The sequence below is a fragment of the Falco peregrinus genome, chromosome 5 (assembly GCF_023634155.1).
Source record: "Falco peregrinus isolate bFalPer1 chromosome 5, bFalPer1.pri, whole genome shotgun sequence".
In the NCBI taxonomy this organism is placed as follows: domain Eukaryota; kingdom Metazoa; phylum Chordata; class Aves; order Falconiformes; family Falconidae; genus Falco; species Falco peregrinus.
Window position 1 is genome coordinate 34,787,027 of NC_073725.1, and position 24,474 is coordinate 34,811,500.

The window sequence follows — 24,474 nt, forward strand, 5'->3', positions numbered from 1 at the left end:
TCTAAAGTTTAACGACTTTTAAAAATAGAATTTCTCTAAGCTCTGCTAGCATCTGCTTTAAATGTTTACTTAGAGTGGTTAATTTATTGAGCAAGTTCTTAACTGGGGACTTGATAAAAGTGACCATTCTGAGAAATGCTAGCTGATATTCCCAAAGAAGTGTGAAATAATTCTTTTAAATATCATTTTTGGGGGCTTTTTAGAAAATACGTAGCAGATTTGGAGTTTGTCCTTGATTATATGATTATGTTCTAAAAAAAATGTTAGCTTTGTTTGCTTGATTAAAAAGTGAGGCTAATCATAGTCTTCAAGCATGCAAGGACTACAAGAACAAAAAAGGTTATTCCCTCTTCAAACTGTGAAAACAGCATGTTTGTTCTTAACTTTCTCTGAGTTACAAGGATTTTTGAACTAACCAAACCTGTTTGCAGATAAATTGAACTGCAGTCAACTTGGTTGACTATTGGTTTTGTTGGCTAGCTACTGGCAGTGCTTTGTTCCTTTGGCACAACAGGGCTGTGCACAGTAAATACTATTCTTCCCTGCCTTGAAAATAAAAATTCCTCACAGGTGAGTCTGAAATGGTTACACAGACAAGAACTAATGGCAATTGCAGACCCACGCTTTTCTTAAATAGGTAGAAATAATTTTTTTTCTGACATTGTTTTCTATAACCTAATGGCAGAGACAAGTATATGATTACAAAAATCACTACATAAAGAGAAATGCTATCCTAGAACAACATCCTAGTTGCAATTAGCTCTGAAGTTTGCTGGATCTGTGTCTGAAAAGGGACTGATTTTTATTATTTTTTTCTTCTCCTGATTTTAAAGAATCACTCACCAATATTCGAGTGAGCAGAGGTTATCTTTATTTGGCAGCACTGGGTGCATGGGGGATTGCTCCGCCAAAGTCATGCACACCGTAGGGATTTTTCAGTCCCCTCTTTATACAAGCAACTCATACCTATTCATTAACTTTTCAGGAATTCGTTTACATATTCATTACAATTCCAGGAACTCATTTACATATCTCACTGAACTAGTGACCATGATCTAAGTCCTTGTCTTTGCCACGTTGTATAAACAACAGGAACTTAGGACCAGATAGCCTTTTTAAAGATGACAGATCCAAGGACTTAGCAATTATTACACCCGTCATGTTAGCAATAAGGGTCCTTGGACGTTTCCCAACTTTTAGATAAACATAAGTACATCCATCCTATAGATAAGTGGTACATCATTCATCATTCACTCCCCAGCCAGTTTGGGAGGAAAAAGGTGCTACCTGTGCCACCAACATTGCCTCGCTTAAGGTCTTCAGACCATCATAACTCTAGAAGTGAAACAGAACAAGGTCTTAAAAAAAAAAAAAAAAAAAAAAAAAAAATTAGTCAGGATGACATTGGTACAATGCTCTGGGTGATGCTGTTTGTGTTGAGAAAGGAATGTACTCTGAATAATTAGAAAAGATAAGGTGGGCACCTGAAGGAGACAAGGAGACCATCAAGTCAGGAAATCGTTGAACAAAGAAAATTAAAAGGTCTACTCCACCTAGATCCCTCCTACTGTGAATGGAATGATTGGGTGTCAAAATCAAATGAGTATGTATGTAAAGATGTTGTGTAACCTCTCAGGGAAACTGTATAAAATACCTAACTTTTCACTGAAAACTTCGGAGCTAGTTCGTTCGGTGCGAATTGGCTAGCTCCCCAACATTGCACGAAATAAATACCTTTGCTGCTTAAAGACAAAATTTGTCTCTGAGAAGTTACTCTGTGCCTTTTTGGCATTAGAAGGATACATTCAGCACAACCTAGAAGAAGCTTCTGCTGCCTACATTTCTTCTCCAGTGAAAGAGGACAAGGGAACAAAGGTGGTGGGTGGTCTTCATACACTGTACTGTGGGGGAGGTGCTTAGAGACTGCTCATGAGAGGGCTAAGGAAACCCATGAATTCTGAAAGGAACAATGGTCAATATATATATATAAAGATCTTGTTTCCATCTATTTGTTCAGCAGTTGATACTTTAAAAGGATATTCAGTGATCTGAGAAATTCTGTGTCATGCACTGCAGGGGGCTTGGAGAATTACATCTCAAGCCCTGCATCCTAGAGAGAAGTGCTAGTTCTGTGCTTCCAGTTTAGCACTTTTCCTGAAAGGGACAAGTTGTGACATGATGGACTTGATGCTGTATTCCTGGGTGTTTCTTGGTGCACACCAGGTTTAGAAGTAAGTCGCTGTTCTCCTCTGATTGTAGCCCATGCTGAAGGGTTGTATTTTTTTATTTCTTTTTAGTTTCTTGTACAGGTATGGATAGCTCATATCCCTGAGTCCTTGTACTCAGAAACAGGTGTTAAAACCTGATAAACTGAAGTGTTCTCTGTTTTTTTTAAGCAATACAAGCAATATGGACTAAAATAGAAATTAATTTAATTTTCTTTTAAAATTGATTTAATTTTCTTTTAAAATCCATTTAAAAGCTTGCTCTTTTTAAATAGAATCTAAGATGAACATTTGTTTCATTTTGTATCTGCAGATACTGGCCTGGATGAATAGTTACTGGTGGTTTCTGTTAAGCATAAAGTCAACATACTAGAAAGATGAATAGGTTGTTTTAAATTTTATTTTTAATGTATGTCATGAAAAGTAAAAATGGGAGGAAGTTATATACAAAGGTATACACCAAAAACTTGCAGAATAATGTGGCCTTTTGATAGAATTCATTGTTTGAGAGCTAAAAATTCTCAGATTAAAATGCTTGTCAATCAGTGGATTGTTGTGAGGTTTTTTTGGTGGGTTTTATTATTATTTTTTTTTCTCTGAAGAAGTGGTACAAATGTTTTGTATGCTGTTTCCCTGGAATTTGGCTGAATGAGAGTGTGGAAGCCAAATGTATAAAATGTTTTTATTATAATGAACTCTGCTACTGTCATCTGTATATGTTGTTTAGGATTAGGTGCGGTTGTGCTTGGAAAAAAAAGTATTAAGTTTCCAGCACAATGAAGCACAAATAAAGAATTCTTAACTGAAGATTAAATTAATGTTATTCAATGCTAATAGACTCTTTTTTTAGCAGCGTCAATCAATAAACAAGGCATTTCAATACGCAAACCTTCAAATGAAAATATTCACGGCATGTAAAAGGAAGGATAGAAGAATACGGGAAAAACAAGGCTAGTTTGTGGTGAAAGCAACGTATATATTTTTTGACCACTTAACAGTGGGTTTTTTTTGGTTTGTTTTGCTTGTTTTAGAAATTATCTATGCAGTAGTTGAGGCTTTGGGTTCTCGTGGTTTTGGTGGTGGGTTTTTGTTTTTTTTTGGTGCATGGGAAGAAGAGTTGGGGTAAAGGGAATTGTTTTTGTTTTTGAAGTATGCATGCATCTGATTATAAAACATGAAAAAATCTTCAGTATCTGGAATTTCAAAGTATTGTTTCTGCTTTTTCTTATTTAACTCTTCATTTTCTTCAAGAAAACATAGGAATTTGATGTATGTGAAGAGAATTTTTCTGCCCAGCGCTGTTCTGGACTGGACTTCAGTGCTTCATATTTTGAAGACAAATGCATTTAATTGGATATTTATAGATCATATATTTGTTTGTCTTAGCATTGTTTGATTCTTTTATTCTCTTTTCACTACTACATTCCTTTTTTGCTTCTGCAGTTTTAAATATTCCTCCAGCTTCTGCCAAATTTCTGAGCACTTGGAGCTCTTGGCCATTCTTATGTTGCTCAAATGTCTTCATGAACTTGTGTATTTTTACCATTTCCAGTCATAGCCCTTGGTCTTTTGCAGATTATTTCTTTTTCTTGTTAATGTTGGATTTACATGGGAAGCCTGTGAAAGGATGTTTAAATGAATTTAGCTGACCTTGACATTTCCCTGCCCACTGAGATCTGCCCAGTTTTCTTTCTATCTGCATCTCTGTACCTCCTATCACATAGTCTTTTTAGCTCTATTTATTCACTTTACTGGGAAATTTACTTTATTTCAATTTTAATGTTTTAAAATGTTTTTTTTTCCTCTGGAGACAAGTTATTGTGTCCCACTTCTGTAGAAAAGAATAAACCACGTAATGGTCTTGTACATCAGAAACCAGTCTTTCTCAGTAACTGCTAACAGCTTAAAATATATGATTTAACCTTTTTTCTTCATCACTTTTTAGGCTTAATGTTCCTTTGTATCTGACTGTTCTGATTCATTGGTATTCGTGGTTATCGAGTTAAGCTGGCTAGTTTAAGACCCTTTTTGTCAGTTTACAAGGATATATTTGGCTTATCTTTACTAAAGTCCCATTTCTCTTATAGTCTCCAGACATCATGATCTTTATCATCTATTCTGGCTTTCTTATGTTAGCAGAGTTATCGGCATATCAAAAAAGTTGCTGCAGGCCCATCCTGAAAACTCTGCAGCAATGACAGTGCTTTCCCAGAACCACTGTGCAAAGCCTTAGGGATGCGGCCCTAGGGAACCCACGTACCTACCTCCTTGCCTTAATCCTTTATTAAAATCAAATGGGGCAAGGACTTCACTCGGTATTAGTACTCTAACTTTTTGAACCAGAAACACTCCGTTGTATCACCATAATAATTTTAAAAGGGGTTCCTGGCTGACTGCAGCCCAGAGGCCATCTCATACTATGCAATGATTATATGCTTTCTTTAAATCTGCTGTGTACTCTGATCTTATTTCTTTATCTCTCTTTCATTATCAGCTATGTGATTTGACATATCTGAAACACTGTGGGCCTATCTTCACTTACTTCTTCATTTATTTAAAAATAATTAGATAGGAAAGTAACTAACACTGTTAACAGCCTAGGATTTTTAAAAAATGCTATGCTGCAATGGAATTTTTTCTTTCCCTTAGCATTTTACCTTACATAAATTTTTTAGTTAAGCCAGAGATTGCTAACACAGTTATGCTTAAACATCACAAAAATTTTTAAGTCGATAACTTCTCAGTGTACCACATCTTCGTAGGACTGAATATTGTTTGGAAAACAAGAAATGTAAGTTAAGGTTCCAGCAAAACGTAACAGCTTGCAGACAATAAAAAGTAAACCTTAAGCAAGTAATAAAGGAACTGATGTAGGTTGTCTTCTCTGTATGTTGCTTCTTGCCAAAATGCTATAGGCTTACCAAGCTAGCCTCAGCGTAGCAGCTCTTCTTGTTTGCCTTTGCCATAGCAGCGTGGATTGCCAGGCTGGCACTAGGCGGGGAGTCTGCACTGCCGCTTTGCTGGTGGGCACTGATGGTTCCTTCTTGAGTCTTGCTTTGTCTGATGGAGTGATATTTTGGGATCATCAGTAGACAAGATACTTGGGTACAATAATTTTTATTTTAAAACCTACATTTGTAATAATGGAGACCAGTTACAAAAATACAGAACTACAAGTTGTTTTAACATTATACCGTATGATAATGAATCTCGTTACCAGCTCCAGTGTCTTATCTAGCTTTTGAGTTTTGTCAGTGACCTGAATCTTCTGAGAGCTATGCTTTCTCTGTTCCTGTATTTAAAGGAAATCTCTAGACCAGGCTGTTAAGAACCTTCTCTAACCAGGGATAACGTAGCTTGATTGTAGCTTTCTTTTTGGATGATCCTTGTTCTCCTAGCTTTTACCATACATTGTCCAGTGGTATTACTCTTTCTCATCTTCCCCAAGTTTCTTAAAATTTTTTGTAATGCCTTTCTTAATTAGATTATGGTGTTGGCTTTAGGCTTTAAGTGCTGTCCCCTACCTGCAGCCTTCTTAAGGCAGAATGCCTTTGCAAAATGTGTGTGTAAATATTGCCAGCTCCTTAAATTTATAACGTTTGTTACTATCTTTCATAAGGTCAGATCTATTTTCATTGCCTATGGTGTTGGTGTGTATCGCTGAGTTAGCGTAAGATCCACTTACAGCTGGAGGAGACACAGAAGCACTTTAAGGGTGTGTTTCATTTATTCTAGATGTCTGCTTGGAGAGTGACTGACTTCATCCTTAAGCTGCATTGCCTAGGAGGCTGGCTTAGGTATCTACCTTATGTCTATTTTTAGATAGATTCTCTGTATGATAAAAGGTTAATCTGAAGACAGTAGGTTCAGAGAGCGCAGCCTTGACTTGATAGTTTTAAAATTTAGGGCAGCCCATTGCATGAGTGCTTGGTTTAGATTAGGGTCAGCTTTATCCCAGGAAATAGGGAGGTAAATAAGAGAAGAATACAAAGTATTTTCTAAGGTGCTGGAATATGAATTTCCTGAGAAAAATGTATGGGCGAGAGAGATTCTTTTTACAGAGAGAAAATCTCTTTACAGAAGCTTGACATTTAAACCTGATCTGACAGAGAACAGTCATGAACATGAAATCCAAATGTCACTTCTGTGCTTGCATAGGTTTGTTTCTTTATATTGTAGGTATCCACAGCTGTAAAATATCTAATTGTATTTACTATAGCAGTAAAGTTTGGTTTTTATTAATTTTTATTATTGTAAAGAATGCCAATCAAAGTAAGGAAATCACTGGAGTGACTACTGAAGTGTAACTGTCAAAATCAGAATTCAAACTGACGCAGGTGCAAAGCACTTTCTGGAATTAATGCTGAACATTCTCACTGATCTTAGTTGGACTTGCATGGTTAAGGCGCTATATATACTGGTCAGTCTGGTTCATAAATTTACACAAGCCTGGGTATTTGATATAATTTTTTTTTCTTTTTGATCACAATATACCCCAGTATTTTCTTTACTATCAGTATAATTTTGGAAAGCAGTGACTACTACTCGTTTATCCTGGGTGATTTACAGAACTTTCTTTGGCAAGAATGGCATAAATTGAAATCTTCCTTGAGGCATCTCTGTGAGCAGTCTCTTTAATGCTTCATTTCCCTGGAACTGCAGTGCAACTTCCTGAAGTCCAGGTGCAAAAGCTAAAGCTGAGACCGACAGGCTGACCAAATCATAACGCTATCCATGTGTCTTGCTCGCTTGCTAGTAATTCCCAAATCTGAATATCTATGTATAGTTTGTTTTAGGTAATAAGAAATATTAATCTGTAAAGGAACCTCTGAGATGCAAATAGACTGTGCTGAATAAATAACAGTTATTATTCATTAAAATGCAAATGCAGATAGGCATTTAGAGACAATTTAGGTAGTCAAATTAAATAGAAGACAGAATTAGACACTTATAAGATGCATATAATATATTACCACGATTGTTGGACACAGGCATCATAAAGCTCTGTGTTTTGTCTTCAGCTTTATGCTGCAGCCTCACAACAATTTTTTCTCTAATGCTTATTTAAAGTATTTAGGTGCCACAGCTTGTACTCAGATTTTGTTAGGTGTGTTCTAAAGATGACTTTTTCTATGGCAGTAAATTTTAGCTGTATGACTTGCACTCACTTTAATGATTTCTGTAGTTAAATCCCTGGACGTTTATCAAAAAGCCTACTCTTAGTTTATGGAGCATGGTGGATTGGCACATTTTAGTTTAGCACTGAATGAGGGTGTATTTTCCAGGTTTACATATGTTTTATACCTTCATTTCAGTGCACAAGAAAACTATTAAGTCCTCTACACACAGATGTCAGTCAAAAAACCAAGAAAAGTGACAATGAATACTATGGAGGGCTCATTTTGAAGTAAGTGCTCAGGAGGGCAGTGCTCAGCATAAGGATGATTTGTAGCAACTCTGGGTTTGAGTGCTGTCGTGAAACGTGAATTAAACAGCAAAGTGTACCAGGACTTTTGTGACATGGACACAATTGTACTGTGTTGTTATTAATTTTTAAGTGTCCTTTGAGATCATAAATTTGCAGGAATCTGCTAATGGCTCTGTGATAACAGAGATTGCACTTAGTCTAATATTATTGTTACAAGACTGCTTCATTAAGCCATATCTGCGTGTATGCATACACATAGATAATTAATGCTAAGTATGACCACATGACAACATTTAACCCTTCATTATCTCTGTAGTTAGATCTTAAAAAGATCAAGTAACGTAAAAATAATTGTAGGTAATGTTAATTAGTAGTCTGTTGAATCCCTCAAATCTAGAAAGAAATTGGATGCAAACAGAAATTGAGTGATGGTACCCTGTCTACTACTAATCATATCTTAAAGCAAATTTCTTTTAGTTATTATTGAGAACATGATTTTTTTACATTTGAAAACTAATTTACTTACTTTTTTAGTGAGCTTAAGTGACTGATTTCCATGATCTGTAGAAGAGCTGGTTTTGAACTTTTCTTCTTGTGGAATATTATTGTGAAATTTAATCATTTAAGATCCTTTTGTAAGTACTATGAAATAGAATCTAGTAAGAATGAATTGCTTTTTATTCATTTCTGTTTGCCGTATGATAGCACCAAAATGGAAGATAATTTTAATGTCATTAGAATTAATTAACATATATTTGGCAAATATAAATTATGGTCCAAGTCCTCGGTGAATTTCAAATTACATTCAAATTGCAATGCAATCAGTGGTATTTTACGGAGTACAATCTCCAAGACTTTTTCCATTTGTGTCAGTCCCTGAAGTATAATGTGAAAGAATCATTAGGTAAAGTCACACAGGAATTGTTTCGCTCTTTTCTGAAGCCAGGCATTCAGTGGCATCAAAACCAGATACAAAGCAGAGTAGATAGTGATCTGGAATTGTAATGATGCAAGGAAATGAAAAGGTCTGAGAATTAAATATTTCATATCTTCATTCTGGTTAAGTATAGCCAAGGCAGAGGGAAAGGAGAATCACAATATAATGCTGTGTATAAATGCTACAGCAGAAGTTGGATGATTGCCCTTTTCTTTTATGTATATTGACCCTTAAAGTAATTGGGATGGTGACTCTAAATTTTCACACTGGTGTCACTCACTCTTTGCCCTTCTGCCAGCTGTAAATGTCTCCAAATAACAAAAAAGGAGGCAGAACACATTTTTCCTATGGGGAAGTATTTTATTTATTTTCTTTAAACAATTAGGCAAAGGGTACAGTGTGCTGTAAATGACAGAAATGGAAATTCTCTGCATAGTGGCAGAAGTGAAGTAATGTCACTATGGAGGCTAGAAAAGAAAATCTCCGCCCCCTTCCCATGTGCAGAACAGTGATCATGGACAAAACCTCATTTCTTCCTTTGAGTTTACTTGTAGTGGTTGCATCAGGACCCTGCAATGCTTATAGCGTTCCCTTTATTATACCTTTTTACTCATTTGCCTAAAACCTTCACCCATCTCCCTGCTGTCTGTTATTATTTGTCCCTGTTAAGATGGACTGCTATCTCTACCAAACAGAATATTTCATAATGGTTTTTTTTAAATTTACACTATTTTTCATTTTAATGTCATTTAAAGATGCTTAGATATGGCAGTAGTTATGTCCCTATAAAAGCCTGCTTGGGGCCAAGGACTCGCAGACTGTGTAAATAAATATAAAGAATACCTTCCATTGCCAAAGTGTTTATAGCCGTGGTGGGAATTCTGTGATTTAAATTTATTTATTTAATGTAAGCCTCTTCGTAAAATTGGTATCTCTGAGCTTATTATTATTCTGTTCTGATTTATCTGTGGCTTACAAAATGTACAGTTGTAAAAATATTCGTTCTTCCTGTGTTACAATAAAAGTGTATTTGCAGATAGGACTATTAGATACATGTAAATGTTGGAAAAGACAATGAGGAGAGAAAAGATCCAAAGTGGATTTGGACTACTAGCATATTCGAGACGCATAATTTCAAGACAGGGTTACATATGCAAAATTAGGAGTTTAAGATTTGCCTTTATACTTCAGTTTGAATTTAATTGCATAAATGATTCTTTCAATGAGCTTGTAATGTCTGTCATATATAACTTTTTCCTGTTCAGTTGATTGATTCACCCCCCACCCCCCTTTATATGATGTGCGTTACAGATCAGGTTTCCAAAAGCCTGGAAACTTCTCACATAGTATGCCCAAATGTAATGAAAAATTTTCCAACTCTGTTATAACCAAAAGAGGAAAAAGCAAAAGCGAGCTATCAAAAATGCTCTGTGTGTGTGTGCACACGCTCTGGTCATATTTTACATTAGAAAATTATAATTTCTGTGACGTGGGGCTAGCTATCTGAAAATTAATTGCTTGAACTGCATGTATTCATACAGTTCAACTCTACAGAAGGTGTAAACATTAGGTAGTGTAATCTGGGACTATTTAATGGATCTACATAGAAATTACAGAATGCAAAAATGTGCCATTCATAGTATTATTAGTATAACAGTTGTGATTGAATGAGGTATTATAAAATCTTTTCAAAGCTGAAATGTGTATAGGGCGTGGAAAAAATCTGTATGGAAAAGAACTCCCTAGCAGTGACCATTTGTTTTGGAAATGAGCAGATATAGATCAAACAAACATTGAAAGATGATGTTCTTATTGAATATGAGGTTTATGAAATGATGATTAGAAAATAAAGCTCAAATAAACCCCAGTGAAAATAGTGATAGTTTTACATTTTATCAGCTGTCAGTAAAATAACATAATTATTTTTGTAGTTTACAGGAAATTTGATATAAAACAATGACAAAGGTAATGAGCACAACTAGAAAGAAACGCTTCTACTTATGCTTAGCCGAACCTTTTGCCAAGGAATGATAAAAATGGATCATATGGTGAAAAAGAGGTCATCACATCAAGGCTACTTAAAAAAAAAAAAAAAAGTTTGAGGAAGATCCCGTTTTCCTGGGTTTTGTATCTTCTAGTAACTGAAATTACTACACTGATTGGAAAATCATCTGTTTAGGGCCCTCTTTAAAACATTCATTTTAACTCATGATCTTCTATGTATTGGAACAATAAATGGAGATACTTCTGGCATTCTAATTTTAGTAGTCAGGTTTCTGTTTGCAAGTCAAATAACAGGATTCATATTCTTGGTTATAAGTTTTGGGTGCTGGATTGGTGTCATGATGCTTCCTTGAACAATCTGTTGCAGATTCTTGTGGTAAATGGCAGCAAATGACAGCTCTTCACTGCATATGCATTGCTTCTGAATGCTGTTTGTGGCACCTCTTTATTAGTGGAAGGCTCAGAATAAGTTGGGGGTGTGTGTGGGGGGGGGTGGGTTTGTTTGTTTGTTTGTTTTTCTTTTAAGAAATGTGGCAGGAAGAGGGAGAACATCTACATCAACTGTCTGTTGGATTCTATCAGAGCTGCACTTTTAGTCATAAGGGTTGAAACTGAGTCACCGGAACATGTGTCGTTCTGCTTTTGCAGAGGATACTTCTCTTTTTTTTTTTTTTTTTTTTTTAAATACTGCTGCCATGCAAGGCTTGATGGACCAAAGGCCTTAGGGTTGAAGTCTGAAGCATTTCAGCTTCAAACTTAGGAAGGAAGAAGAAAATGAACTTTGTCTTATTGATATTTATTTCACATCTATCTAATTGGAAAAAGCCAGAAAGAGTTCCAGTCTCTGAATATGAACTATATCTCATTCCTTAAATGTAAATTCATTTATTTTGAAATGTCAAGAATAGGCAATCCACCCTCTAGCAGAAACTAGTTTGTATGGTAAGGACTTGTCAGGATTTTACTATAATTCACTCTTGAGGCTGTAAAGATTTGCGTCAAGCTGAAAGCTGAATGTGAAATATCAGGCTCATAATAAAGTTAATTTATCAAAGTTGGCTGAAATTGGCTTTATTTGAAACAGTTCAGAGGTTCAACCGAAAAGAACTTTGTTCCTTTTGACTGTTCTGCTCTGTGCATTACTCAGGTTAACTTGTTTGTATATAATAAGCTGTTTTGTGGTGCTTGTATGAAACTCTTGGGGTGTTTAAATTGTTGCCTTTTTTTTTTTTTTTTTTTTTTGTGGGGGGATGGGGACGGGACTTTAACATATGGGTGAGATTTAACCCCTATTGCCTCATCTGAATATCTGTATATCAGAGTTCCTAATTGTGCCCATAGAGCTTGATCTAAAATGTCCTGAATTAGAGTAGATGTGTGTCATGGTTTAACCCTGGTGGGCAGCTCTGCCCCACACAGCTGCTCACTCACTGCCCCAGGGAGGGACAGAAGCAGAAGGGCAACAGTTAGAGAACTCGTGGGTTGACATAAAGACGGTTTAGTAAGTGAAGCAAAAGCCACGCACACAAGCAAAGCAAAGCAAGGAATTCATTGCCCACTTCCTACTGGCAGTCAGGTGCTCAGCCCTCCCCAGGAAAGCCGGGCTCCATCATGCAGAATGGTTACTTGGGAAGAGAAATGCCATCACCCCAAATGTCTCCCCCTCCTCCACCTTACCCTAGCTGTTACTGCTAAGCACAATGATGTATGGTATGGAATACCCCTTTGGCTAGTTTGGGTCATCTGTCCTGGCCCTGTCCCCTCCCAACTTTTTGTGCACCCCCAGCCTAATTGCTGGTGGGATGGGTGAGAAACAGAGAAGGGCTCTATGCTGTGTGAGCACTGTTCAGCAATAGCTAAAACATCCCTGCGTTATCAAAGTTTTTTTCGTCTCAGATCCAAAACATAGTCCGATATGAGCTGCTGTGAAGAAAATTAACCCTATCCCAGCCAAAACCAGTACAGTCTGTTAGTTCAAAGAAGTCTAAAAGCCCAGGAAGATCAACTTTCACTTCCCTGTATTACTGAGAGAGATTTACTGCTGAGTGGAGGCACCTAACTCATATTGTCAATAAAATAAAATAAACAAAAGGATTTTTCATTCTGTTTTATAATAGGCTTCTTGCTCCAAGTCCCCAACTTGGGCAGTGGTGGCATACTGCTATACAGACCAGCATTGCTTTCTAATACTAGAGAGCTTTATATTTTCAGCTTTCCTCATGAAGAAAAAATGAAAATGATTTTGGAATGTGGGATTTCAAATAACATAGTCTTACTGTCATAAAGGTGCAAAGAACAATTGTCTGTTACTGGAGTTCTTTTACAGTAGTCAATATAAAACCATAATGTTGCAGCTTAAATGTGGAAACACTTTGTACAATAAGATCTAGATAACACTTAAACTTCTTTGCATGAAGTCTTGGCTACATAAAAGTTTTCTGACCCTTTTTTTTTCTTTTTTTTTTTTTTTTTAACAGTACAAGCTAAAACAGGGTAGGAAGATCTCAAATGAAATTAGGTATAATTCTAGAATTTTCTTAATGTAGGCAAACATGGATACAACTAATGAAAAAGTGGTCCTTATTGCGGTCCACGTTCTTGTAATAAACTTGTTATGCTCTTCTGTGTCCTTCGGAAGACAGGAGAGGGTGTTTACACTAGCAATAAGGCTGAGGATTTCCCTGAACTCCAAAAAGGGACATAGAGAAACTAGAGCAGAAGAGAATGTGTAATGGTTATGACTTTCTGTTTAGCTGGCATATTACTTCTAGTTAAGGAAACTTGGAGGCGTGATTGTATAAATGCAGAATCATTCTGCCTGTCCTGTTCATTACTTGGTGCTGATGTGCTCAATATATTGGATGATGTTTATATCAATTGGTTGTCTGGGCCAATTCATTTGTGAAAAAGTTGAACTTTTTTTATAAGCCTCTGTAAAAATTTAATTATTGGATAGTAATGGCTGACAGGTAACTGTATTTACTTTTTATTTTTTTTTTTTTTTAATAGCTTCAGGGTGAAAATAAAAATCTCTTTCAACTTATTTGGAAAAGTACAGGCAGGACTAAGCCATGATTCAGTGGAATGTCCTCTTAAATTAGAACTTTGAGATGGATGGACGTTATGTGATCAGATAGCAAAACTGGAAAAAAAGAATGGAAGGAGAAAAGGTTCAAAACAGATGCCTGGCAGCAATTTTTCACAGAATCAAAAAATGCATGGAATGACCTTCCAGACATGATTATACTATGGAGAGTTAAATACTGGGCTATTCAGGGAGATTAGAAGACATCCAGGGACATGTGAGGCATGGTACGCTTTGAAATGAGGGAGCCATTACAATATGCTTATCAGCATATGGTTTTGGATATACAGAGATATTAATGCTGAATTTAGTATTGGTTGTACATAGTATAGATCATCGCAACACAGTGTCCATTAGTATCCTCTCCTTAATGAATTATCGAGGGAACTCGTATAGGGAATTGGTTGAAATTCTGCCTTCTGACTTTTCATTTGCTTATTTATAGGTTTCTTCTGAATTTGCTGCACAGAAGTTACCTGCCCCCGTGGTATTGCTCTAGCACTGTGTGGAATCATGGCAGTTGTGAAGTCCCTTGCCAGCAGTGGAGAATGATTGTTTACTCTGGCAGAAAGGTATCCTTAGTTTCTACTACTTAAAAATTTTTAAACATGGAGGAATTCCATGTGGAATATTGGTTTGTCTCGTTCCTGTCAACGCTTTGATACTTCTTACAGAAAATGTAAAACTTCTTTTAAATCAATAGCAATTATCTTTGCTTAACTGAGACATGATTTACAGAGAGTCACAATCTGCATAAAGCAATTCTGTAAGTAGAGTAAGAAAGCAGACGTGATTCTTATGTGGAGAACAGTAAACTGCGGTTTGTCTAAATTAAATGTATGGAGTTTCAGGTTTATATTTTTGTTCCAGTTATAAATATGTGTGAGTAAAGAAAGCTGTCTCTAGGTGATAATAACTAACTGCTGTTGTGCACTTAGGTTGTCTTTCAAGGAAAGAAATGATTTTGAAACTCTATGGTTTGTCATAAGTGAATCTATATTTCAGTAAATTGGCTTTGACTAAAAAAGTAACTGCGGTAGCAGAAAAATGTTGTTTTCTTCTGCAGCTTATGTATATGTATAGTTTGAGCAGAATCCTACGGTGATGGAAGTTGGAAAGATTCTTTCATCTCCTGGTCAGGAATTATTCTTTTCTCTAAAATAGCATTATTTTTAGTCAATTTGTGATCTTTGGGGACAAAGCCAGGAGCTTTTGTGGAGCCACTATTTTGGTAGAGTCGGTAGTCTGACTAAGGTAACAGTTTTGTATGAATTATATTTCAGTGAGTGAAAACCTAATCAAGTCACTTTTACATACTCTGTTCTAATTGATTTGCTTTGCCACTGTAATTTACAGATCTGACATCACAATAACTCAGACACTTCATATTCATAATCAGAAGGCTACAATTTTTTTTTCCAAATTATTTGGTTTAATATAACAATTACTGGACAAAATTCTATGGAAATTACAAGAACTATGGGACAAAAAGTCCCTCAGAAGGTAAGTATGGCTACATTATTGACAAACTACTAAAAAAAATTTAAGTCTTCTCAAACATCCTTAACACTGGTTTTATATAAATCAGGGGTCCTCAAACTATGGCCTGCGGGCCGGATACGGCCCCCCAGGGTCCTCAATCCAGCCCCCGGTATTTACAGACCCCCCCGCCGGGGGCTTGGTGGGGAAACCAAGCAGCCGCAGATGACTGCCTGCCACTGCATCCGCGCGCCGGCCCCCTGGTTAAAAGGTTTGAGGACCCCTGGTATAAACTATACGAAATATGCAGTGCATACAATGGTGTAGCTGTTACATTATTGACAGGTAGTTGTCCTAACAGACAAATGCCATTCCAAATTCATACCAGTAAATCCTGCAAAATATTGCAGACATCAAAATATTTGCTTATTGTCCTACATAAATCATATATCAGGCATGCTGTTATAGATGCTTTTAAACTTCAGTTTTCCTTTTTTTTTTTTTTTTTTTTTTTTTTAATTTTGGAAATTAGAACTAAACCCAAAGTAAAATGTTGATAATGGTTACATGCGAGCAATTGAAGATTAAGTACAACCAGAACATTCAGGTATTATAATGAGAAGAGGGATGAGTGGTAGCCTTTTTGATCACTATATTGTATGAAAATAATTGGTTCATTAGCATAATTACATTCTTGTTCATGATATCAAGGTCAAACAAAATAACAGTAGCAGTAAAGGGATGTCATTTTACTGATTCTGACAGATATTAATTGAGGAATAATATTTTGGTGGTGCTCAAAAGACAGGTGAATATCAAACCCAGAAGACCTTCCCTGTATTTCATATTTTTCACTATTTGTGCTGGGAATTCCAAGTTCAGCCATGGACTAGGAAAGGGTGGAAGGTTTCATCTCCTTCTTTTCCATTTTACTTCTTAAAAAATGCTGTTTTCAAGATAATGTTACAGTGAAATGTATACATTTTTAGTTGTAGCTTAAAAGTTTAGCTTTTTTAACAGAGAAATGTGTTTTCTGTTAAACATTTACATTTTGAAATGTTGAACTCTGCATAATTTATTCTGTTTCTAACAATTTTTCCTTGGTCATTAATGAAAGTCATTAATGGTTTCAGCAAATGAGTTTTGGCTGTTTCTGTGTCTGACTCCTAAAATCTTTAATAATGAGGAGTTGTTTATTTTGTTCAGTGGTAAAATAGAAATGGTTTAAAAAACTTATGCCAGTGGAAAATGGAGATTATAAAATGAGTTTGACATGGGTTCTAAACCCAATAGAAGATTAACTGGACAGTGTCGGTGAATGTTCAAAGGCATTTTGCGTAGTCCATTGTAGAGGAATGAAGCTTGGTTAATTAACATTGATAATATACAGTTGCGGGCTGGCCTCGGATGGTGGGGGGTAGCAGCCAAGGAAGAGATGGGGAAGAAGCAGAGAGAAGAGAGAACACACACCCTGGGTGAGGAGAAGGCAGCAGAGGGACTGACATGAAGAGTATGTTGGTATGAGATGGTAAAATACCTTGTTGTAGTGTGATAGTTTGGAGAGTGCTGCGACAGTCCGTACTACCAGCTCAACTTACTAATAGAGAAGACGTATGATTAAAAGAAATATGTTGACTAAACTGTTGCTTTACACAATCCCTGGCAAGGTAACAGCATATGAATTATAAAGCCAAAACTTTACCAGCTGAATAAACACGAGAATGTTTTGTTTTTTATGCAAAACTGTTGAGGTATTTAGGAAATATTTCTTCCTAAGTTCTCCAACAACTCATTTTGCTTTATCTAATTAAATCTTCTATCTGTTAAGTAAACATTCTTGGATATAGGTTTGAAATGACAGTAAGGTTAAAATTTGAGCATTCAGTGTGTGTTTTAAATTACAAAAGCTATGAATTTTTCCTGAGCATAATTGGCTGATCTTAGTTAGCTAAAGCTTCATAAAAATGTCATCTTGATGGGCATACGGAACTTGAAAACATCATCTGAACACTTGGCAAATGTAAATGTGAGTTTCAAAACATATCGGAAAGGAAACAGTTTCTGGTTAATGAGATAAAGTTCTAGATCATTCACCGACACATCTGCCCTCAGCTGACGTTTTGCAATGAAGGGAGTGCAGTGGGAGGGGGCTGGGGGCACCCAGCTGCCTCGGGTGTCCTGCGCTGCTCCCGGCTCCGGCCAGCGCGGCGGCTGCCTGCTGGCTGGCTTTTAGAAAACGGTTTTGGCTGTTTGGGCTATGGCTGTAACAATGTGACTAAGTGCTGTAATCTTAGCCTTTAAAAGAGGGAGCAGTGTTTGCGGCAGGTGACTCTGAAAATGAGTTGGATGTGTTTTACAGTGGTGGTAGCACATATGTTTTTACTATGTTTTGAAAGAGATAATTTTTCATTGTGCTGCAGAGCACAATGTCTTAAAACCAGTATGGATCATACTGTATGAAGCTGTTTGATCGTGGTTATGCTAAATATTTGGACTTTGACACTGTGAGGGCTTTTTTGTTTGTTTTTATCCTGTGGGTGGGTGGTGGCGTGTAAATGAGAGGAAAAATGTTGTTTTCTCAGACCACCCAAAGAAAAATGTAAAAATGACTGAAATAGCTGGATGTTTCTGTTAATATATGTGCTAGTGCTTGGTTAAAATTATGCCACTTTAACAGATTTAAGTTTTGAACTGTCAAAAAGAAAGTGTTTGGGTTCCAGCTGCTAGTTAAGCTCTATCGCCTTTTCCCCAGTATTGGCTCCGCTGGCAGCATCTGTATTCTGGAGGGAGGGTTGACTTGGCAGTCTTGGATTAACTCTTGGACTTGATCTTAAAGGTCTTTTCCAACCTAAATGACTTTATGATTCTATGACCTCATCTGTCTTTTATCCTCTCTAGCTGCCCCTATAATGGAATGTACGTGTCTATACCTACTGCAGTGGTTGTGGCTCCGTCTCCCACTGCAGGAAGACAGCATTACTGAATCATATCTGCTACACCTAGCATTAGAACTTCAAGTTTGGAGTGGAAATGGGATTTCACCTAAAGTCTGCATGATTTCTAGGAAAGGAGAAGAAAGGGAATCTTGGGATTTTATTGTTGTATTGCTTTATTTTGCTTTTGCCTTTTTAATTTATTCTATTTTTATATTTTTATTAGTTTCTCTTATTTATTCTCTGTGAGCCTGTGGCAGCTGGTGTTGCCCTTGCACAGATTTGATTGGCATGACTTTTGGCAACAGGCTGCATCAATTCTCACTGCAAATATCTGTTTGCTACGTGCCCAGCAGCTAACCCTGCTCTCCAGCTTCTCAGTCAAGAAGAGTATCTCGTATTCACCTGTTAATCAGTGTAATCTGTTACTGGTCTTCTCCCATCAGTCCTGTGCCTTCACCCTGCTGACTTGTATTCCTGCTTTACCCCTGTCTATCGGGTGCCATGGGACCTGGGAGCCCTCCCAGCTTCCTATGCATCCCATTATTTTTTAGTAGCTGTAAGGAAGAATTATATAATGATCCATCGACATGTCTGTGAGATGCATTTAATGGATGGCCAGGCTGTCAAATATTTGAAAGTGATGTAGGAGGAATGTTACTTAGCAGTTTGAATAAGTGTCTGAAAGCTGGGATTTGCAGTAGGTGTTGAGGTTCTGAACTTGCTCATGCGGCAGCTGCCTGCCTGCAAGAGCTCTGGAACCAGAAATTAAACTGTGGCATGGATATGCTTGTAAAAATGTCAATATTTGCCTGCTGAGTTGATGACAACTTTTAGTTTTGCTTGTAAAATGTTCCCTAATTAACCGCTATCATGTGCCTCTTCATGGGATTTAAATGTTTAATTTTTCAGAAAGAAAGGAAGAAATATTTCTCAGCAAACTGGGAGGAATTGGCAGCTGTGCCCAAACTCTTTGATATTGCTGAATCAGTTATTGAACTGAAATAGAGTGTCAGATTAAGGTTTATAAGAGTTGCATGATAATTTCTTTTCCTTCTTATTGGTGTGACGTGTGTGTGATGTGTAAGTGATGTGCAGCTCCGCTGCATCTTTACTCTGTGTTTTATGTGAGTGTGTATAAATATGCTGTTTGAGCTAAATCACATGTCCTTTGTCCTCACAATCCTTTGTGAGCAATGCAATTAAATGGCTCGTGAAAAGTGGTATACTAGCAAAATTTCGTTTAGGACAGTGTTTTAAACATTTTAAATAGTATATCTTAGGCCTATACTGTGGCAACATAGAAAGTTTATGTGGAAAACCATTATTATTAAAAGTATACAGCTACTGTAATATGTGGGCTAATTGTATGCTACTCTTACCCCCCTTAAGAACTTTTTGCGTATATACACACCTACTTTGGGTAAGAGGGTAACTTTTAGGATGTTAAGTACTGTCAAATATGAGTTAGTAGCTGAATTTTGGCACCAAAATTGGTACAGACCATTAGTTCATGCTGTGATAGGCTTCTGATGCTTCTAAAATAGTGGTTTTTTCTATTTTTTTGATAGGTGCCTTATCTTTGCTCTAAAGTGAAAAATAGAGATGGTTGGAAAAGATCTCAGTTGGAATCAGTTTCATTAAAAGGAGGAAAGTCTTAATGGGGATGGCAGAACTCCTGGTATAGAGTTGTTCCTGCCAGATACAAGAAAGTAGTATAGTGAGAATTTCGTAGATAATACATTTAGATGAATAGGACCTTTTTATAACAGCTACAAAAACAGGACTTTGGAAATCAGGGAATGGGCAAAATCAAACCTGGTACTTTGCTTCCTTCATCTGTATAAGTAATATCTCAGCCTTCTAATGCATGATAGCCTGTCCGATAGGGAAAGGAGCTTCCACGCGCCTGGTGCTACTTGACGCAGCAACCAGCAAGGCTGCCTTTTCAGTAGCAATGCCTCTTAATGAGTAAATTGGTGCTTCTCATTATTCTGTTTCTTACTCTTCATTGCATGCATACTATTTTGAGAACATGCTGATGTAATAGTAATAATTATTTTTCCAGTCTGTGATGGATGTATTGTAAACTATCTGGCCTGGCTGAAAAATAGTGTTGAAACTCGGAAGTTGTTTCCAAGAATGTGTAATGTCTTGTACACTTTTTGACTTATTAATTAAGATCTTAATCTTTCTTTTCTTGGAAATGTGTCTGGATTAGTTAATGATGTAAACACAGTAAAAGAATTTTGTAGCTCATTTTCTATGTAAAAAGTTTAGGCCAAGAATGATTTTTGATTCATTACATTTGGACCACTTTCTATGTTATGAATAACATTTTTGGATACAAAGTGACTCCTCAGAAATACTGTAAAATGAGAAAAGCTTAAGGGCAAGTTGTGCCATTAGTGAGTGATGATACTTTTATCCCGCAGTTGGGTCAGCTTGAATAATACGAGGTTTATGTGATTTATTACCTTGCAATGCTGAGATAGTCTACCAATACAAACGTTTCCATTAAAAAAGAAAGGGAACTTACTAAATGGGAAAGATAATGTTTTATTAATTTTTTTCTTGGTTTTCTATTCTTGTGCCCTGCAGCTCTAGTGCAGCTTCTCTTAAGTGCGAATGCAAGTACCAGCTTGCTTAATGGCGTAATTAGAGACAGTGGAGGAAAGTTATGCAATGGATACTTACTAAGTGTAAAACATATTCAAGCCATACCAAATGATATATTAAACTGTGGAATTGTCTCCTGAGGATGGGAAACCATTGCTTACCACTTCTTGAATAAATCTTTTCTAAAATTGGATGTGAGAAAAAAACAACCACAAACCCTTTCTTAGTTCTGCAGATTCTGATTTTTTTTTTGTTTGTTTTACTTGAGTAGGATAACTTAATATTTTCCCCTGTTATTAATCCAGATTCCCTATGTAGTTAAAAATCAGTGTCTTGAAATCCTGGCTGTCAGCTGCATTATCAGGAAGACCATTATGGAAAAACAGTTTTCAGGAAAATTGCTTTGTCTTCAGATTATGTCCAGCATTGCTCTGTACAGCTTTGTGTAGAGCATCCTGAATGTAACTGAGGACAGAATCCAAGGATGTAGTTCATTGTGCAGTTTAACAGGGGAAACAAAACCTGCATGTTTAACATGTTCAGAAATCCTTGATTAGCTAATTGAAGACTTTTGTTTTCAAAATTATAGACTTTTGAAACTAGACTTTATTTGTCTTTTTAAAACTAGTATGCAACATTCTGGAACAGCTTCCAATACACTAGGCTTTTCAAATTTTTCCAGTGGTGTAGTATTCGGGCAATTCATTAGAATTGTTTTTATATAGTAACAAAGTGTAAAATTTAAGTGTAATTAGCAGTATAAGCATAGTTATTAGCTGACTTATAAATATATAGAATTCAATGCATGTTTGAAAAGAGATTTGTTTTAAAGAAAGGAGCATAAGCTGGCTTTGCTATTAGAAGAAATGTATATGGGACTACAACCTCATGCATGTTTTAAATGAATTTAAAGTTTGGAGAAAATGTAGTTTAAATGTTGTTTAAACAAAGTTTACAAAATTTTTTGGGTGATCAAGTATTGGGTTATGGTACTGGAAGATTTGGAAGGCATGCTCTGATGGCATATGACACTTTGTCTTTTTGCAGCTCATACCAGATCGTGTTAGGTAGGGTCCAGTTTGTTCCAGTCCTGAACTACCAATGCCAGTATCACTCAGTCCTTCTCCTCCTTCCTGTCCCCAAACCTGTCTCTTTTCTAAAATCTTCTCTTCTGATTCCTTAGCTAACATTCTAGTCTAAAAAAATTATTTCCATGCCCTGCCATCCATCATGTGCCCTTATAGAGATGGTGTTGGGAACACAGGGAGGCTGCTCTGCATCTACCTTGCAGTGCGAAAAGTAATTGCCAGCAAAGTCTGTGCTTGGGCTGTTGTAGTGATACTTCTTCTGCTGGAAGGATCGCACCTGCATAATTGGGTCTCACACACAAGCTGGGCTGTAATTGATGTAATGAAATCAGTGCTCTCCATTTACTGTCTCTTCTGGGAATTGCATGACTTGAGATTCTTAAACCTTTATTATAATTCCAAGTGTTCTTTTCTTGTTCTGAGTAGGTCAAGAGGTATATCTCTGATGCCAGACAATCTCTATTTGCTAAACTTCGAACTCTTCTAGCTTGAAAGAATATCATGATAGTCCTTCTTAGGGCATTCATTGTCAGTTATTTATTTTTAAAATTGTGGGTGTTGTGTTCTTTGGGATGTGTTTGTTTGAACTAACTTCTTGTTATTCAGCACTCCTTAAAAAGAATCCATGCAAAACAAGCACAAAATCATTACCTCAAGCATAATCCTGAGGAATATGTTTGGCTGTAGAATAACTAGACTGAATTAGCAATAATCAACTAAAATGCGGTCTTTCAATGGAAATTGTTAATATCGAGCCCAGGCATTACTCCAATAAACTAGATGTTTAAGGCTAACATTTTAATTGCAAAGCCTTCTGTATATATTACAGAAACATTCCAAAAGTAATCCTTTTATTTTTATGGAATCTCTAATAACTTTAGTTACTCTAGGAAAAATAGGCCTTTGGTTATCTTTTACTTTTGGAGGTTGGGGTGAGAGAGTGCAAACACTTGTTAGTTTTTTCAGTATTGATGCACTTCTTGCTCTTTCATGTGTATTTCTTCTCTGTCTCATGAGAAACTGTGGGTTTTGTGTGCTCTGCGTCACGAACACAGAAAGAAAGTCTTTGTTTCTTAAAAAAAAAAAAAAAGTAGTCTTCACCAATCTTCTTTTGGAAGTATTTCTTGCTTATCTAAGCTTATTTATCGAACTGATTCCTCCGTTACAACATAATTGCTAGTTAAGGTGTGAAATGAGTCTTAAATGATGTGGTTCACTGTTCTGACTTGACAGTTTTGCTAGATTTACTTGTTTGTTTGTTTTCTTCCGCTTTTCCCTGGAGTTTGGCTCAGGTGTTCTTCATGAGTGGAACTAAACTTGTTTTGAAAATCTGTTACAAGAATATTATTTCTGATGTACAAAATCTCATTTCATAAAAGACTGAAAGATACCTCCATTCCAACAGTAGTGATTCACAAAGACGTGTTACTGCTAATCCAGAGTTATGAACTGCGTCTACATCTCCTCTGGTGTTATTTCAGCTGGACATACTTCTTAAAACTTTGTTATACTGTGATTATTGCATGCACATCCAAAATCCGGTTGGTACATATACTTTGGCTTAAGGTATAGATATTTAATGAGTACCTAATTGTGACCATTTTTAGTCATGTGTAGTATTAGATACTGTAGTTGAAATGTTCCAACAGTGGAAATTTTTTTCTCATGTCCTTTTTTATCATTATTTTTTTGCCTTTACAGAGCTGAGTAGCTCATGGACAGCATGGAGCCAGGGGTTACCATGTACCTGGAGGTAGTGCTTGCCCTGGGCTGCAGCAAGGGGCACAGCTCCCCCGCAGCACACGGGCGCTGCTCGTGCTACCACCATGTTCTGAGCATTGGGGGGGCCCAGAAGCACCTGCCTCTGCACTGCCTGGCTTTTGTCGTACAAACTTCCTAAGACCCTTGTGAATCATACTCTTAAAAAATTACATGAAAATATTGTCAGCTTGGGTCTATCATATTGAAGGTTTAAAGGTCTGAGGTTTTTTAGTTCTTTTTGTGTTTCTATCTCGTCTCTGAAATCTGCGTGCTTCTTCACAGGATTGACTGCTAACACTCCAAAACATCAAGCAACTTCAACTCTGTCAGTCTTTGAACTAACTCAGAATATGATGGCTCCCCCCAGCCCCCCGCCCCAAACTGAAGTATCTTCAATCTTTTTAATGTGTCCCTTCACCATAGCAGCTGAACACATATGAAAAAGCTGAGAGTTGTACGGGATAACAGTTGAATGCTTATAGTAATAATAATGAAACAAATATATTTATGCTCAATTGAAGTATTGCTCCATTGCTCCATTGAAGTATATTGGCTGACGCTTCCTGTGTACCTCATCTTTATATATGTTGTGTATGCCCTCTAAAGTACTTTAAGGTTATCTGATAGAGATGAGTGTAGCAAACAGCCAGGCTTTGATAAGACATGTGAGGAAGTCCCTGGTGAAATTCTAAACAGAAGTTTAGCAACCCACATTAGCAATACAAATGTGAAGAAAAATGCATCAGCTGAATTAAAAAATTAGTAATGGTCACACTGCAAAAAGAAATACTGGGGATCATTATTGAATGGTCTCATTTCTGTTGAAGCACTACTCGTTTAGGAAACACTGATACTTTGTATTTTACAATGTAGCCTGACTTTAGGTTTTGAAATCGGTGTCTGTGAAACTTGCAG

At 36.6% G+C, this 24,474-nt stretch overlaps 1 protein-coding gene and 1 long non-coding RNA gene across 2 annotated transcripts in view; one reads left to right on the plus strand and one right to left on the minus strand.

The window, feature by feature from the left end:
* The window catches only part of THSD7A (thrombospondin type 1 domain containing 7A), a 287,968-nt gene that overhangs the window by 33,369 nt on the left and 230,125 nt on the right, over positions 1-24,474 (plus strand). The window contains exon 2 of the mRNA XM_055804369.1: positions 14,125-14,251. The gene's annotated coding sequence lies outside the window, so the exon portion shown is untranslated. The remainder of the gene's footprint in view (positions 1-14,124; positions 14,252-24,474) is intronic.
* LOC114010237 (uncharacterized) overlaps positions 1-24,474 on the minus strand; it is a 31,503-nt gene that overhangs the window by 1,300 nt on the left and 5,729 nt on the right. The window contains exon 2 of the long non-coding RNA XR_003551608.2: positions 5,147-5,285. This is a non-coding gene — a long non-coding RNA (uncharacterized LOC114010237). The remainder of the gene's footprint in view (positions 1-5,146; positions 5,286-24,474) is intronic.